This window comes from Centruroides sculpturatus, unplaced genomic scaffold (assembly GCF_000671375.1).
Source record: "Centruroides sculpturatus isolate CEXI.00-Female unplaced genomic scaffold, Cexi_2.0 scaffold322, whole genome shotgun sequence".
NCBI lineage: Eukaryota > Metazoa > Arthropoda > Arachnida > Scorpiones > Buthidae > Centruroides > Centruroides sculpturatus.
Window position 1 is genome coordinate 500,751 of NW_019384652.1, and position 19,411 is coordinate 520,161.

A 19,411-nucleotide genomic window follows, 5' to 3' on the forward strand; every position below is an offset into this window, starting at 1 on the left:
GTAAAATAATAAATTTCAAGAAATTAAAAATAAAGAGAACCTTAATATTTTGACATATGGATGCGACAACAGTTCTTGCCTAAATCTTTTTTTTTCTCTTTACGGTAGATATTTTATAAAGACGTCGTCGGCACCTTGGCATACTGGTTCGGATTTATGATTCTATTTACGAAGTAGAACGTTCATTTTTTCAATGTACAAATGTTCATCTTGCTAAAGAGAAAAATTACTAATGCCTGAAAATATTTCTTCCACCTCCTCTTTATCCTAAACTGTTTTCTGCCTTATAGATTTCGAATGGCAGATCTTATAAAAAAAAATAATAATCAATTATTGTTCAACTGAAAATTCTGATGTTTCATTCATTGTTAATTCCGCATTGTGTCGATAGTCAACCCTAGTATGGAGTCGATTATTTTATCGTCGTTACCAAAAATGTAGCTTCGATAAACAAATTCCGATCTTTCATTACGCAATAGTTTAGGCTAACGTAATATTAGACCAACAGTCGATTCAACAGATACTGTTTTTCCATCATACAGATACTATATTTGTATTCTTTTAGCATTTTATACGCACCCAAGTTCCCCAAGATCAAACAATACATTAGTTTACGATATTTCGATCGCACCAAGCAGCACACAAAGATTTCATTGCGTAAGAAACCACAAAGTTTCATAATTTTTTTAAAAATATTACCCAATGGATGATTGTTTTGAAAGCTTTTGATGAGCAGAAAATGAAATCTTCAAATTCTACATACGAAAAAAAAATTCATTTTAAATTAATTGAACGAGCATCAAAAGCTGTACAAAAAAAGAAGAAAATTCCAACATAATTATTTCTTTATTTACGAAAACTAGTTTTCAATCACCAAACTGCCTTTTAATCTCACGATATAATACTCTTACAGTTTACGGAACGAAGCTTAAACCGTTGATAAGTAAAGAGATCAAGTAATCGGGTAACCTTCAGTTCGATGCGAAATATCGTCAAAAATTTCGTTAAAAATAATGTGACAGTGGCCTCCGTACCCTAATGCAGGAGAAGAGAGCTGAAGAACGGGAAAAAAACACAGGGGAAGGAAAATCTGGAGCACGCTCTCCAAGTTCAAACATGAAGTTTATCGTGCATAACTTGATTTAGATTCTTCAATCTGTGAAAAATATTTAATAAAAAGGTACTATCTTTGTTTTAATCATGCAACGCTTCATGGCTTGTTTGGTTAAACATTAAAAAGAACTAAAAAAAATCAATGAAAGCAACAGAAACGTTCCGAAAAAAATTACTAAATAGCTAGTTGAACATGAAAGTTTGAAAATGATTTTAGTCTATCTCGAGATAAGAAGAAATTTTAATTTTTCCGTTATTCCATTATCCGTTAAATGATTACATACATAAGTATGGATAAAAGTCTGGTGAAAAATATATTGAAAACACGGCTGAAATTCTTGCGGCATAAATTCAAAAAATCAATCCGAAACCAAAGCAATAATTATGAAAAAGTGGTTTCATTTTGATCAAATAAATCTGCAAATATGCGTTAAATTTCGTACGGAGAAGATACAGTTTGCTGAACTCGCGAAAAACGGATAAAAATGTGCTCAGAAGTGGATACAGAACGTCAGCTACAGTCGTCCTATCAAAAACCATCCAGAGATGTATATGGTCTGAACAACACTTCACGCTCTCACTATGGCTGTTGCTAAGTCACACAAAAACGGTTGAAGAAACTTGATCCGAAACACTTCAAGGTCATTGACTGAAGCGTTCTCGTTCCGTTATTACTGCGATAAATACTATAAAATTCAGTCGTAACCCGTTTTCAGAAAGTAAATACTCCTCGAAGCTTCTAAACTATCGCCATAAAGATGTACTCCCGATTTATACGGAGAGAAAAAATTAGGTTACGAGCTTAAAAAACCGTTGCGACATACTACAGTGTGATTGGATAATTAACAACAGAAAAATCAATCACACGAGAGGGGTTAGTTTCGCTCCGACGTTGTGTACGGAGATACGCTTCGTCAACAATCCAAAGCGGGAGAAGACTACAAACTTCCTTATAATCTTCCAGTTGTTAAACAATCGACTGCTATTATAAAGCAAATGATTTTTGAACAGCACACCACTATTGCGTATTAACAGCGAGAGAACATCAGTCCGTCGCCTTTTATTAGAAACGAACGATTGGAGAGTCCCTCTTCTCTTACAAGCGAGAAAAAAAATTAGGAACACAAATAACATGAAACTTTTTCTGAATTAAGTATAACCCGGGGAGAGAGAGAGAGAGAGAGAGAGAGCAATTTTTCGGAAGGTCCATATTCTTCCTGAAATGAAAATCATAAAATAAATATTTGTATAGCTCAGTCTTCTTCAGAAAAGAACGGGCCAAGACGAGAAGAATTGAAAATTCAGACATTCAAAATCGATCCCGTCTACGAATTGCTTATCGACGTGTTTATTTATCAATACATTTATTCAAATTAATTACCTCCAACGTCTCATTTATTAAATCGGCATTAAAACGTCTTCTGGCCATTCGAACATTTTCGGGAAGTACGTGGTCCAATCGGTTCTTATACAAAAGAAATATATATATTATTGTTATTTTTAGCTACGAGTATTACACACTTTTCAAATTTCCTCCACGTTTTCCTTTGCGAATAAATGGACATTCAATAACTTTGTGTTCTGGAAATTCTTTCCTTTCAACGATCTATATTCTTTCCATTCTAGTCCTACAACTTTTCATCTGCAGAATATTTTCCATCCATTAGTTATCTCGAATATTTAAATTTCTGAACTGTACGTACAAACTTTTGCAACTATTCGAATTATTACATTTCAGAGAACAGTTTTCCCATAATGAAAAAATTCGGTTCATATTTATGGCAATTTTCATAGACATTAAAAAATAAAATGTTAATTAAACATAAGAAGTTTACTTAAATATATAATATTTTACAAATTAAATCAAACAAAAAACGATATTGACTAACTCAATAAAATTCTGAAATGTTAAATTATTTCAATTCGAAATTTGAACTACAGACCATTATGCATTAATTATGTATGAAACTACAAAAAATACAATAATATATTCAATAATCACGCTGTATTTTTTACTTCATCTCTATTAGTGTACATCAAAATATGGATACACAAGAATAAAGCATTACTATGAATTAAAATTTACATGTTATGAATAAATTATTTGTCTATGTTGAATCAATTATTCAATTTTCCATTAGAATTACTATCGACGGCATTACAAGAACCTTCCACGATTTAGCTTTTATCTACTAACTAATGTTTGGGATATTACAATATTTTTCGCGTAAACGACATCTAAACATTCTCTCGCTTGGAGTTTTAGAAACTGCGTATCGAGTTTTAAACATATATTTAGATATGAACTTTCCGATATAAATTTTTAGTAGATACTTCCGTTTCCGTTTATGGATTATTCTGAAAAATAATAAATGTCATCGAATAAAAATAACGGATTTCTGACATCAAAGCACTTTTCCATCTTAAGTCTTCATCTTTTTTTTCGTTTTCCTTTCCATTTATAATGGGCATTTTAAAGGATTCGGACAGATACAAGAAGAACAGACAAACTCGAAACTTCTACATGATGTCAGTGGGTCAATGTTGAAGATGTAAAAAATATCTCAAAATAAAATGCCTTTTCACTGGAAATTTCGAATTCAATTCTCTCGTGAAAACACTATTTTTCATATATAAGTATCTTTTCTATTTTTTTTAACTTCGTAATTTTATCACTCATTTACTGACGCTGGTGAAAAGTACATTTCGAAATTCACGCAATTTTCATCCTAATTTTAAAAAGTTCTAGAAAATATTAGCACAGCTTTATACTGTATAAATGAATAAATGATTTTTAAATAATATGAAAAGATATTAAGGTATCGCTGACAAAGTAATAATTTAGACTATCGCTATTTCCTATCAGTGAGATCATTCTTTAAGGATATGGCTACGTTTATTCAACATTGCAAAAAGTAGGCGATCTATATCCTTTTTTTATATAGCATTAACAATACGTAAAACGTATCCATATCCTTTTTACAACATTAACAATAGAAAGTGGCGATAATCTTCTATATTTAAGTTATTTTCTAATACTAACGTGTGGAAGTATCCAACCATTTTCTTAAGAAGGAAAATGGTAAAAATTATTCTTAAGAATTCGCTGTATGAAACGAAGCGAGTTTTGCCCTTGTTTTTTAATGCATTAAACACCGTAAAAAGGATATGTATATGATTTTATATTGAATAAAAAATACATCCACATCCTTGTACAATATTCAAGAAAAAAAGGCAGAAATCCGAATTAGAAGTGCAGCATAGATTTGAGGTTTTTTAAAAAAATTAAACAGTATATATTAATTACGAAAAAACAAGTTATAGACATTTTCAACTAGATGAACAGTAGACTAAGTACAATTGATACGGCTTTAACATCATTCCATAGAAGGAAGGGGCAGATGTAAAAACTACCGCAATTTATTTTTATGACTAACAGATGCTCTCATGTGAAGATATCATTTACTACATGATGTGGAGATATTTAAATGGAAGATACCACTTTTATAATATGTAAAGATAAATGTTTGTGACACAGTTTTAACCTACATAAACATTATGTAATTAATTTTGAATGGTCTGCACATGAACGAAGTATGTAGGTCTAAAAAATTTATAGTGATAGATCCCTTTCAAGCGATTGCGAGATGTTTACAGACAAAAGTATCTTTTATAATTTCCACGCTGTAAATACTGTAGAAGAGCAATTAATTTTGTAATGCTAATTAATTATTGCTTCGATTTGCCGATTCGAGTCTAATGCTATTTCTCATCTCAGATTTCAACTTAAAAAGTTCAACAATGCTCGTAAATACACAAGAAAATAAATAAAGTAAATAAATAAACGGAGAAACTAATTTTTATACAATAAAAACATAAAAGAGCATGCTCAATTATCCATTTGATAGATTTTTAAACTTGTAAAAATATTCTCTTGGATTAATTCAAATTTCTAATGGACACAGCGACAAACTATAAAATTCGCTACGTTTCACGGATTCTCGATCAATTTCTTACAAAACATTAAATGCTTTTAAGTGTTTCTACGTAAAATGAAAGCAAGGAATATGTAAAAAAAAAGGGGAGAACCAGCAACTGAACATTACCAGATTATCATTTCCGACCTGTTTAGCACTGATCTCGCGAAAAAATTATTGACAATGCGTTTGCGGTCACATTCAGAAAAAACAAACCAATTAACGCTTTATGAATATATTTTTCGAATAAACAAGTCAATGATGAAGTAGTTTTCTAAGGGAAGTTATAGCGATGATAAGGTATACTTATGTTTTATGCGAATCTTATAACCCAATTTAATACTCGAATAGGTTACTTTTAATCTCTTAATTATCACCTTTTAAGCAAATTTATCGGGAAAATGGAGCTAGAAATTAATGAAACATTTAAACGAACCAGTCATTTTCATAGTTAAACGCCTGTAAAAAAACAAGCGATATCATCTTATAACAGTATCAAATTTATATTAAAAAAACCTGCATAAAAGTATCCTCCTATCCTCCCTCTTAAACAATAGCTATGCTACTGTACAAAACGACTATTACCTTGATCTCAATTATGATTTTAAGATTGTTATCAACCATTTAAAAATACAAAAAAGCTATTAACAAATGTTTCCAAACTAACAATTATAGGATTATTCGGTAATAAAGTTCCGGTTTGCCTGAAAGCACTCCTGCAGAAACAGGATAGGTTTGTTTTTACAGCTATTCAATCCCGTTACACGCTGGATCAACGCTGTATGGTACAGTACAGTACAATGAGATTCTAAATACCTGCGCCGATAATTCACTTACGCTATTTGATTTGGGTTTTAAAAAATATCAATAAGGATATCCGTATAATGTAATTCCGTTTTGTTATAATGAATTTTTTTTTATTAATAGAGAAAAGAGTCGAATTGCCAAAGGTAAGTTTCCATCAGCAAAAATGAGATAAAAATTGATCCTTACGGTAAAATTTCGGAAGCTGCAACTTGCTGGGCGTTTTAATTCGCTACTTTCTAAAAATAATCGAATCGAATAATTCCAGAAATTAACAGAAATTGAAACAACACGAATTCATCTATATGCAAAACAATGTGCTCTTCCAACGATTAAAACATGCTTAGTTAAACAAATTTGTATTATTCACAGAGGATATTAAACAGCTCAAAACAGCCCCGTAAACAAATTTACGGAACCGCTCTCTCTTTCAAAAAATTATTCCGACGTTAACGCGAAACGATTTTCGCCTTTACAAATATTATTTAATTCGCGTCATTTTAAAATTTACTTCAAGCATTTCAACAAACATCTATAAGTTATAATGAGTTACTTCACATTAAATAAGTTACTCGTTACGCGGCCCGGTTTCGTAAGCCAAGCACAGCTTTATAAAATCTAACTTCATTAAATAAAGCATAATCTTACAAAGTCAACGTTACATTAATTAAAACAAAACACATCAACAAAAGTTGATTTTGCATTAAACAATGCGGAGCGTCTACAAATAAGCCCGACTGAGTATTCAGCTAGGCATTTCTATGAAGTTAACTTCACATTAAGCAAGGTACAGACAGCTTCTATAAAATTAACTCCAACTTTTTAAGTGTGCGCTTAATATGATCTTATATTAAGCGAACCACACCATCAAAATTACCTTCCGTCTGAAGGAAGCTAACAAATCCCTATCAAGATAGATATATAAAAGTTAAAATGCTTGACCGATTGTCCCCCACAAAAAACAAAAATTCATAAATTTTCATTTTGTCGACGTTCTCATTAAACAAATTTTAAGAGGTCAATAGCTGAGAAGAGATTTGGTGAAGGTGACCTTCGCCAATTTTTCTAGGGATCAACCTAGTTTGCTAAACAACCAACAGATGGCACAACAGATTCGAATTATTAAATAACCAATATACGAAAATGAGCAGAAACAACCAGCAACAATGGTCACATTCAAACGGATTAATTAATAATTACCGAATGATAACGATTAACCGCGATATAAGGACCGAACTTTTTCTTCCCGAACAATGCGATCGGTAATAATCCGAAGCAAAATAAGAAACGTAGCATCTCGTATAAATTTAATTAACGAAAGTAGAAATTCGCTAAATTCGATATCGGCAATGACTAAGGCCACCGAAATCGCCATAGAGCTTTGGTGCGGTTTACAGAATAAACGAATTAACTGCGCTGCCTCCATTCGTATTTAGTAAATTACATTTTTACCACTTACAGTTTCGATGCTGGTGCTTGATTGCGTAATATGCTGTCCAACCTACAGTCGTTCCGCAATTTATAACGAAGACTTCGCTTTATAAATTGATTTGCCTCTCTTTATTAATTAATACTCTCAAGATGTTCGTCATTTGGATGAATTAAAGTTGGCCCTACCGTAACGGCTCGGTCTGATATATAATAACTCGACGCATTTTTTATGGTATCGTAAACTAGGCAAAGCAATCTGTGACGTAAAATGAGTATCTCTCTATTGCAATTCCTTCAGAGAATCACTTTGAACTCGAGATAGTAAACGGGTCACCATCTGGAACAAATCGACTTAATATAAAAGGTAAATTTGATTCCTCTGGAGATTTATTTTGGATAGAGTTTGGCGCTAAATCGAGTTACTCCATATTGACACTAAGAAAAGAATCGGTTGCTACATTATCTTAATTGAAATAGAGTTAGAAATTCGAATTCATCCTGTATATAAGAGCGAACGATACAAGGAACGTTTTAATAATACGATTACTTGGTGAAAATCATCGATTTTTATCATACTCCAGTGATCGTTCATTAAAGTACGTTCTTAAATCCGTCAGTGAACGGAGTGAAGATTAAGAGATGAAAGAGGAATATTAACCGTGTTCACTAATGTGTTAGGGAAGCAAATGTGTACCGTGCATGTTCTGCTATACGAACGAAATGCCTATCGTCCCTCCGTATTACAATGCAGTAATGGTATCGATCTGTGGAGAAACAGAAAAATCAATGTGATCAAGGTACTAGAATCTAGGTGCCATGTTTGAACAAAGTTTCGTGACAGAGGTCACAACTTCAGGCTAGTATTGACGAATGTTAATCTCTACTCTTCTATTTTGGGATTTTTAACCGTCGTGAAATAATTCGACCGCACGAAGGTCATCTACCACTCAATTTGAACCTCGTTACGTCTAAGTGAAACACTGGTGATCTCGGTTAATTTTTAATGTTCTTACAATGGCAAACAACCGGACAAATAAATCGTTCAAAAATTGACAAATCTATCTTTTAAAAAAATCCGTGCGACTACACAATTTCAAATTGCCCGCTTCCAAAAGGAGAGGTAAAAAGTAACCAATAAACTTAACATTTCAATTGGAAATAAAAATAACAAATGTTTCTTTTTTCTTTCAGGATCCATTAATTTATAAACTATCGTGTAGTTTCGTTCATTGGCCATTAACCGTGAAGTTAAACAACAAAAGGGCGATAAAATTCCTTTAAAGCGTTCTGAATATCCAAAATCATAATGCTACATCTGATTCGATTAAACAAAAGCTGGCAAAATTACTAGATGGCTGCATGTTAACAGTTACAATGGAGTAATAATAACGCTAAACACTAAACGAAATTAATTTCTTAAAAGAGAAAACAATCATTTTGAACTAAAAATTCTTCCAGGAAGACAACTTTGGCCTCCAGCCAATTAATTCCGATGTCCTGCGATTTTTTTTTTTTTGTGTACAGAATATAAAACACCATCGATTTTAATCGGACATAACCCCAAGCGCGTACAGAATGGTATGTGAAGCCTATTTTATCTCTCATCGATTTTGTTAATTCGCCTTTACATGCTGCAATCTATAAATATACCTTAAACAAAAATACAAACTAGTAAAGTGAAGCGATTAGAAGACTGCAACGATTAAAAATAAACTTTTCCTTATAACGCGAAACAATCAAATTAAAGAGTTCAAAGTCCGGTAAATTCTACATGTAATATGTCATATTTAAAGGTAAAAAATAGTAGTAAAAATCGATACGCTTACAACATTATCTGTCACTCTTTGTATCAAAGATCAACAGCGTAGTTCCGATTGTAAAACTGATAGCTCTCATCTTATTTAAACTAACGGAAGATACGAAACAAAATCCTTTCATTATCTATTATTCACAAAGCAATCTATACTGTATATTCTTTCGATGTACAGATATTGGAAAATTTCCGAACTAAAACGAATTCGTTGCCTTAAACGGACAAATAATTTGTTCAAAATGTGCATTTAAAAATTATAAAATCATAATGGATATGGACATTTATAAATATTTTGCTACTATCAAAACACATTTTCTTTTATAATTAAATAAAACAAGAAAACAAATTTTGATTATTTATATATATATATATTTTATCTGCTTTCAAAATTTCAAAGTCTATTTTAATTAATGTTTATTTAATCATATCAAATATTGTTGGATGATGATGAGGATGACAGCATTTTAATTATTATTGAAAAAAAGTCTGATTCACAAACTAATAATATAAATTCTTTTCTGATGATATAAATAAAATAATTCAATCTAATATTGATTAGTCATATTATAAATATGGCAAAACTTTTAAAAATAAATGAAGATTATGTAATTATACTGCATATTAAATTATAATTATCTACAAAAACTATTTTAAAAAATCACAAATATGCTGTTCATAATTTCAATTTTAACCATAAAATATAATTATTGCATTTAAAGTATCAGTATTGTAGTGGCTATAATCTATAATATAATATTCCTTGTTTTGAATAATATAAGCAGTATATATATGCACATTTAATACAGTAAACTCAAAACCCGTTATGCTTTGACCAATGAAAAAGAAACTTCAAAATGATTATGAGATTCAGAATTCATAATGTTTCATCTTAAACATTAACCAATTTTTTAAAATTCTGCACACAATTCATTTTAATTCAATCTCTTAAGTGATCTAAAACAATATGATAATTATTTCATAAGCTAAAATTATTTAATCAATTTTTATATAAAAGAAAAACTAAAAAGTAGGATTTAAAAAAACTATAATATATAACAAAGTAAAGCAGTTAAAGAGTAGAAGAGCACAAATAAAATTTGAAGTGACTGTCAGTTTATATGGTTATTTTCAAAAAGAATCACTTCACAAGTTATAATGGTGATGTACTTTATAAATAATTACAAAGTCTACTCCAATATTTATTCAAATTTCTACTGTACTTAAAATTTATATTCATGAAAAATGAATTATTCAAGTTGTATATTAATACATATTATTTAGGTAAGTATTAATTTTTGTTATATAAATATATAATACAATGTAAATACATAATAATATGTACTGTTATATAACTGTTCACATGTTGCTGTTAACATTTTCAATGTTTGCAAGAAAACTTAAAATAACAATATGAACATTTATATATAGTATAATCTATATATTGTTTACATATTAATTTAGTAAGCCTCAGATACTGACCAGCTTTGTTTGAGAGAATGGCTGAAGGTACAAACATGGTTTGGGTATCAAATTAAAGCTCTTACCCTTTAGATGATGCCGCTGAAGAGAGATTTCAGAAAGATGCAATGGTTCAGGCATGGCAGTGTGGCAAACATACAGTGTTAAGTCTATGGAGACAAACATGTCCAGTGCTCATGCTTCTTCTAGCATTAAATTTTTTAACTGTTAGAACAACCCATTGCCCTATCCCCTACTCTGAATTCCTCCTTTTTTTGCTAATTATATGTTAATTAAAAAATAATAATAAAAAATTCTTTTAACATTAATAAGTTTAAACACTTAGTTATTTATTTAAATAATAAAATAAAACTGAGAATCATCTTTTTTTAACTAAATTGTTTTAATTTTTTAGAATCTGTAATAAAAAGTATGTAATAATAAAATAAATGCATGAACTCATTAACTGTATTTTAATTGAATAAAACAGCCAATATTGACTGGTCCCTACTAGTAAAAATAAATTTAAAAATAATTTCAATTATTTTTAAATTTTCACCAGTGATAATTTAATATAATAATCTAATGTCTATCATTAAAAATATATTGCACTGTGCATGTGTGATTACAGTATATTCACTACTTACATACTATTTATGTATCAAACAAAAAATGAATGCATGTAATTCAAAATAATTACAATATATTCCAATAATTTAATTTAGTTGTCTATAACTTAATATTATGCTAACAAGTAGAGATTCACATTTTATAATACAGTATAGTCTCGAAAACTCGGTCTAATGTGGGCCTAAGGGTGGCCGAGTTTGTGAAAATGCCGGGTTATCGGGAATGGGGTTAAAAAAATAAGTATGAGTGTTTCCTCAGAAAATACTGTACTGTACTTGTATGTATTGTTTACTTGAGAATACAACAGAGAATAAACTGCCCAAATACCCTTAAACAAAGGAAAAGTATATCCTTTATGAAGGTATAGAGCCTTTACTACATGAAAATGAAAATTAATGAATACACTGTGTACAGTAATTTATCTGATAAGACAGACCTCAGAAAAATACTTTATGAGGCATAAAGCTGTCTATAATGAAAATTAAGTAACTAAGGATTTTTTTCCCCTGCCAGGGTGTGGCTGAGTTATCGGGACTGCCAGGTTATCGAGTGCCGAGTTTTCGAGACTCTACTGTACATGTAATTTAACAGAAAGCTGAATATACTTATTAAAAATTATCTGTATATCATTAACTGTGATCTAAAAGTTACCTTATTTTCAAACAACTATAATACTATATTGAAATAAATTCAAATTCTAGAACAGAATTTTGTTTTATTTATGTATCGTATTTGTTTATATCAATCAATGTAGTGTACAGTGCTTATATATCTACTTCCTCAATATTTTATCATAGTATATTTTTATATATATATATATATCTTATTTGTCAAAATATAATGCAATTTCAAATAAAATGCACTTCACAACAAAGTTTTCCTTTGGAACCATTTAAAACTTTATTGTAAATGCACTGAAAGTGATTTTAGTGATTCCAGGGAAAACTCATTTTGTGCTTATAACTATAGTAGCAAACCATAAATTCATCATCTAGAAACTATAAAGAAATTACAAAAGAATTCTGAGTATTATTTATTATAAACATTAAATTATTTTTCAATACAGAACATTCTTGCTAATCTGAATCTGCAATAATCTGAACTTCACTTAATATAAAACAATTTTCTTCATTTATTTTATTATATTCTAGTCATAAACAAAATGAAATTAGGTGATTTTTTTAAAAATTTAAACTTGTAAAATTAATACATACTACACATTTTAACAAATATATATAACAAATATGGTATAATGTACGAATCTGTGTAAGCCCTTTGCTTTATATATAAGCCTGCTAATCTAAATTTTCCTTAATCTAAACCAACTGCTACAATAATTAGTTTGGAATAAAAATGCACTACACTCCATCTTTCCAAATACCACAATCTTACACACCTAAATATAACATCTCAATTTCCTGAACAGTTTAAATTTACATATACACATTGATCATTAAACATTTTATCAATTAACTATTACAGTTTGTTAAAAATGAAATTATCACCTGGTTAATTTAATTTTTCAATATCAAATACTAAAAAAACTGACAATAATGCAATTTATTCAAATTATAGAGTAAAATTCACATTTTATTACTAAAAGTTTTCCAATTACTATCAGTGAATTTATTAATTTTAAAAATAGAAAAAAACAATTTGCATTAGCTTCAAGAAATTTATAATTAAAGCACATTTTCAAATTTGAGTTGATGAAACTTTAAAAATGTTATTTTACAATAATATTAAAAAAAATCTTTGTTTAAAAAATTAAATATAATAGTAATTAATTTTTGATGTACATGTTTATTGTTTATTTAAAATAATATACTTTTGGCACTATAATTGTTATTCTAACATTTATTAGGAAGATTTCATTTCTAAGCCTTATTAATCAAACAATCCTTTAAAGGAAAAATACATTACCCAATTATTTCTGCATAAATGTAATTATCTTACACAAAAAATAATAATAAAGTATATGATCATTTTCAGACAGCAATAATAATTTATTCAATTGTGAAGATGAAGCAACAAAAGAATACATTTTTACATAAGGATTGTAAATTCAATAGAGAACCCATCTTCATTGGTTATCCATTATCTTCAAACATTTTAATAGGAAAAAGTTTTGCTGAGATATCTATGTTATTAATTTAAACAATGTTTCATATTAATATTTCATAAACAGTTATTTTTATAAATACAGAATAATTAAACAATGACAATCATTAACTTCTACATTTTGTATGTTTGCGTCTGTGTTTGTGTGTGTTTGTGTTTGTGTGTGTGTGTGTGTGTGTGTGCGCATATATACTTTATACAGGAAACAATTTTCCAACTCATAGGTAAAAAATATACAGAAAATTCCAGAAATAAAATTTGTTTCCAATTTTCTATCATTAAAGCAATCAAAATTATTTATTTTACAATTTAATAAAATATGTAACAAATACTTTCTTTACTTGTATTAGAAATACAATAAAAAGAAGAAACAGCTTTTACCTAGAAGTTGAATATTTTTAAGACAAAAATAAATAAATTGGTTTTACATGAATTAAAAGAAAAAATTTAAAATAAAAAATTTTCAATCAGCATAATAAATTAAAGATGCTCTTTCTACTAGATTTTTTTTTATTCATTATTCTGATAACAATCTAAAAAGATGAAAGCTATAGAAGCTGAGTTGGTTTGGCATCTGGCTCCAGGCTAGAGGAGTATGATCAATTCTAAGTTCCCCCTCTCCCAGTGTAGTTGTAAGGCCTGCCAAAATCTCTTCATGGGTACCTGCTTTTTCCAGGGATAGAGGCAGCTGGAACATAGAATTGATCATTTCATCTCCTAATGATATTTGGTTTAACACTACAAGCAGCATAAAGAAATTCAAAGCTCTGAACTTCCCTTAATATTTTACATTAAAAAGATAACTTTTTCATTACACCAAAGGTTTTTTTAACCATTTTAAATCAATTATTATCAATTGGAATTAGCATTATATTTCCTGCCATAAATAAGATATATATTTAAAATAAACAAAACACAGATTAAATAAATGATGATTAAAACAATTAATACAATATTTATCACAATCAATTTAAACTTAAACAATGTTTTACTTTTAAATTAAATAATAAAATTTTTTATCTATTGCATTAGAATTCTTTTTTTGTCAAGATAAATGAAAAGCAATGGAAATACTGTCTATTGACATTATAAATATTTAATAAAATTCAGATATTTTTCTTCACAATTTAATTCAAAAATATGGCCTATAAATTTTTGCATTTGGAATAAACTGCAACATATAAAATTTATGAATGCTGCAAAACTTATTAATCAAGATTTTAAATAACTTCTAAAATATTCTTAATTTTATTGAATATTCCAAAATAAATACACACAGTTAAATTAGTAAACAAAATTACAAAATTTAAATTTAATATGAAAATACATTTTGAAACAAAAAAAAATTATTTTCAAGTTAAAAATAACTTATTACAATATAGTTCTTAATATAAACTATTTATTAAATGCTACCATCACTGTTTTCTCAATATAAAATCTGTTTTATGGATAAAATATTGTGCTTATGTAGTCAGTAAAAAAAAATTTCAACACAATTAAGAAATATGAAATTTAATAATAAAATCATCTATTTTTCAGAAATTAAACTGTATAATCATTAATTTAAAAGCAAAATTTAAAACTGTACAATCATTTTTACTTTGTAGGACAAAATAAAATTGGCATACATTTGTTTCAATAAAATAATAAAATATTTCAGTCCTTATTCTAATATACTAACCTTATTTTATCCTTTAAAAACACCAGCGACTGAATTATTTTGCTGTTTTAATTACTGTATATTTAAATAAATCAAAATTTTTGAATTTAAGCAGTTTCTAGTGATATAGTTTTTAAATGGATGGTATAATAATTCAGCATATAATATTTATATATAAAAATAAAAATATCAAACATTACAAAAATTTATAAATAAATAAAGAATCCCTTTTCAGATATGCAATTATTTTATTAACTCCAATGTTTTAAATGTGTGATTTTAATTTCTATATAAAAGTAATCAATATTAGAAAAAATTAAAATTGTACTTTAATAAATTTTTGAAAACATTTTTAAAAACTGAATTTTCATCTTTAGCATAAACTTTTTTAAAGAACAAAACAAATCTGTTTTTCTCCCTAAATACACTTTAAGTATATGAAAAAAGTTATTAATTCATTATCAACTGAATAGCTTTAAATATGCATGCTTTTAAAATTGACGTTTAATTATTCTTAAATGTATTGAATATGTAAATATCAAAAGAATCAACAAAAGATTATTTATTAAAATATATCCCTTTTAAATTACATAAATATACGAGAAAGTGTAGATAATATATATCTATATATGAGCAGTATATTCTCATAATATAATATAAGGTTTCTCTACTATTCAGTTTATTATTCTGAAAGTTTTCATAATTTTATATACACAATGTATTTTAATAAGAATCCACAACAGATATTTATTCAACTATGATATGTTATATTATACATGCAAAAATATAGAATATTTTCTAGATTATTTAAATCTAAATTCTTTAAAACACAACTTACTTGAAAGAGCATTGTCCAATATAAAATAATTGTTCTATACAAGAGTAGGTATACAGTTGTTATGGAAAAAAACATACAGGAAGAAATAACATTTATTTTTATGTACAAATTAAATCACAAATATGGAATACGAACTAATAAAAGATAATAAAAATAATAATAATGAATACCAAACATTTGTATTTCTCAGATTCTCAATTGTATACCTACTTTTGCCCCCTCCTGTATAATGAAATTTTATAAATAAATAAATATATATATATATATCATATAGTTTTTTGATGACTATCAAAATTCAAACAGGTTATTATTGAAAAATTTTCGGAAGTGTGTTTAATGAATTTTTTTCACCTTTTGCTTATACTGTATATCATCCATTTTAACTTTCATTTAAAAAATGTCATTTTTTTGAAAAATTATTTAAAATAAAAACTATTAGTTACATCAATTCTAGGTGAAAAAACACCATTTACAGCTAATAAAATCTCTAGTTACTATCAAACTCTAGTTGGAAAACTATATAAACTGATCTGAATTTTCAATCATTTGTCTGTCTTCTTTATCAAGGATAACTAAAATCTGTATAAACAAATTCCAATTCATCTTAGTAACCAATACACAAATGTAGTTCATTTAATTTGACATATTTGAAAAGGTCAAAACAACGTCAAAATTATGATCTAATAAAGAGTACTTTACATATATTCAATTACTGTAATTCAAAATATGCATGTATGATCTCTCTAGTATTTATATAGCATCTATATTAAAAATTTATAGAAAACAATATTTAAAATTGAAATGATGGTTTCTTAACGTTAAATTTAATTACTGCTTCATAAATTTAAAAAATTTTTAAATTGGAGGACAATGATTTCCAAAATTAAATAAGAATTTTTTAAAATAGCATATTATAAAGGTAAAAAGACTTGCTGTTTAAGTTTATTATAGCATTTCATTTTTAATAAGAAAATAAAATAATGCATATAACTGATAATAATTAATTAAATAAAATTTAGATAATTAACATATTCAATATTAAACTTTATTATACATAGTCAAAAAACTTACACCAATAATTATATTTTAAAATATTGTGTGCATTCAATATTCTTTAATTTGTTTATACAATATTCATTTAAAACTACTTTTTATAACTTTACTCCATATCAAATTTATGAACTTAAATATTTAATAGCTGTGCAGACATTCATGTATATTGTTTACATCAGGAATGTCAAAGATGCGGCCCATGACAATTCAATGACAATTACTTGTGGCCCAGGACATGAATTCAATAATGCTATTTGTTTATATTTTATCATCTTGATACCAAAGAAAATGTGATATTTTGTACTTAAATAATAAATTAAAAAACCAAATTGCTGAACTCAGTTATTATGATTATTATTATTGTTTTTATTTTTATTTATTCTTCATATTACTTAGAGTTATTTATTTTATTTATTTTTATGTTTAATTTCATGTTTACACTAAGTTCTCTCTATTTCATCTTTTGAATTTCAAATTAAAGTCAGTCTTCACAACATCATTTATTACATAATTCGCACTATTTTGCATATAAAATGAGTGTTTTTAAAATATTAGTAAATTACAGTTTATTCTCATACTTTGAGTTTTCGCACTCTTTATTTTCAGATCAGTTTACAAGCTGAAAATTGGCCAAAAATGTTTGTTCTGTGATTAAAGTTGCTGGAAAAGTACAAATGGTGTTTTTTTCATTTATTTCAAAATCGCGGGTTATTAAAAAGGAGTTTTTTTTAGTCGTCTACATTTCAGATACCTTTTAAAAAATTTTTGGCTACAAAAGCTAAAAACATTTGGCCCGCTATCATACTCCAGACAAAAAATTGGCACTTAAGTAATATGAGTTTGACACTCCTGGTTTACATTGTAACTATTTTTCAACATTTAAGTATCTATTTAAATTTATATACAAGCATTAGGCTTATTTAAAAATACTCTTTGAAAACCTCCACATGACAAAAAAGCTCACAATGATAAATGTTTTATGTTCATAAAAACTGAATGAGTTGTTAATTAAAACTAAATATGTACTAAGTACTACTCAGAACAGATTTTTTAGACAATAAGTATATTTGCTCCAGCAAGAATTATCTATATCTTTCAGATACATACTGGATGCATAAAACATCTAAGTAACCTAGCTAATTAATATATTTAAGAACAAAATCTGAGATTATGAATTGTAGTCAATGGTCAAACATTTTTATGGATCTGTAATTTATAACTAGAATTTATATTCCAATAATTTATTATTATATACTTCACAGAATATTAAATCAAAATATAATTTTATTACAGTTTTAATTAAATTGTATAGAAAAATCATTTCATTTATAAACTTCTAATTTATCAAAATTATCAATTGTAAATTGATTTCTAAATGTATGAAAATGAAAATGCAACTTATGAAAAATAACATTATCAGGCATTTTGAAGTTTAGCAATGTTATTAAATTATGAAAATACTCGCTATAAAATTTTCAAATGATGGAGAAACAGTCTGTTTTTAAAACTGTCAATAAATCCTTTCAAACACTCAGCTATGGAAGTTGGCCTATTGATTATTTAGCAGAATTTATTTGTCAATTTAAGCATAAAATTTGTTTACATTAATGAAGGTTTCATCATATTTAAAAAATGAACATTATATTTATAATTTATGGCAACAAAGTTAAAAATAATACTTAATTATTTTTTTGAAAATCTATATTTATTAAATAAGATACAATGTAAATACATATAATATAATAATCAAACAAAAATTAAAAATCAAGAACAAGTAGAGAGCTAGTTAAGGTGTATAATATAACAAAAATATAGTTCTATTACAAAGAATCAAAACAATTTTCATAAAAGACAGTAGGCTTTATATTTTTATTAATTTATAATAATTGGAACATTTACAGAACCATAAATATAAAAAATTATATTTTGTACATTTAAATATTAACATTGTACTATTATATAACTGCATTTAAATGCAAGATAAAATTTTTATAGTAATGATTCTTTATAATTATAATGACTGTATATTCATGAAGATTGTATCTATGAAGAAATCTATAATTAGTACAGTCAAATGAATAATACACTAGTTAGTCCTTCATTTGATAGCCGAATGCAATTAAAAAAAAAAGCAACTAAAAGAAAGCTATGACAAATAATAATAATAATTAGTTATTATATTATTATTATTAATAATTAAAAAAAATAGAATAAAAATGTCTGGAAACTGTTAAAAATAATCATGATTTATATTAATTTGAACTATTTACAAAACTAAAATAACTAATTTTATATAAAATATCCTAAACACAAAAATAAAAAAACTAATAGTTAATCTTCATATTTCATCTAATATTAATTACTGTATTTTATTTGTATATAAAAAAAACACATCTTTTTAGTTTAAATAAGATTACATATCAGATTATATTAAAAATTAATTAGTGAAACTTTCAAACTATTTAATAAATTATTCTGGTCAGTTTCCATTTAATTTAATTCTTTATTTTAAA

The 19,411-nt window shown here is 27.0% G+C and overlaps 1 protein-coding gene and 1 long non-coding RNA gene across 3 annotated transcripts in view; both read right to left on the reverse strand.

The window, feature by feature from the left end:
* Positions 1–19,411, reverse strand: part of LOC111626322 (serine/threonine-protein phosphatase 4 regulatory subunit 1-like) — a 256,740-nt gene that overhangs the window by 117,738 nt on the left and 119,591 nt on the right. The gene's annotated exons all lie outside the window — the stretch shown is intronic.
* Positions 1–19,411, reverse strand: part of LOC111626320 — a 34,592-nt gene that overhangs the window by 3,684 nt on the left and 11,497 nt on the right. Inside the window, exons 2-3 of one of the 2 annotated variants that reach the window (XR_002756873.1) lie at positions 2,495–2,755; positions 41–306 (exon numbers count right to left, since the gene is read on the reverse strand). This is a non-coding gene — a long non-coding RNA (uncharacterized LOC111626320). Of the gene's footprint in view, positions 1–40; positions 307–2,494; positions 9,453–19,411 lie in introns of those variants that run through there. The other variant, XR_002756872.1, reaches the window with a different exon arrangement.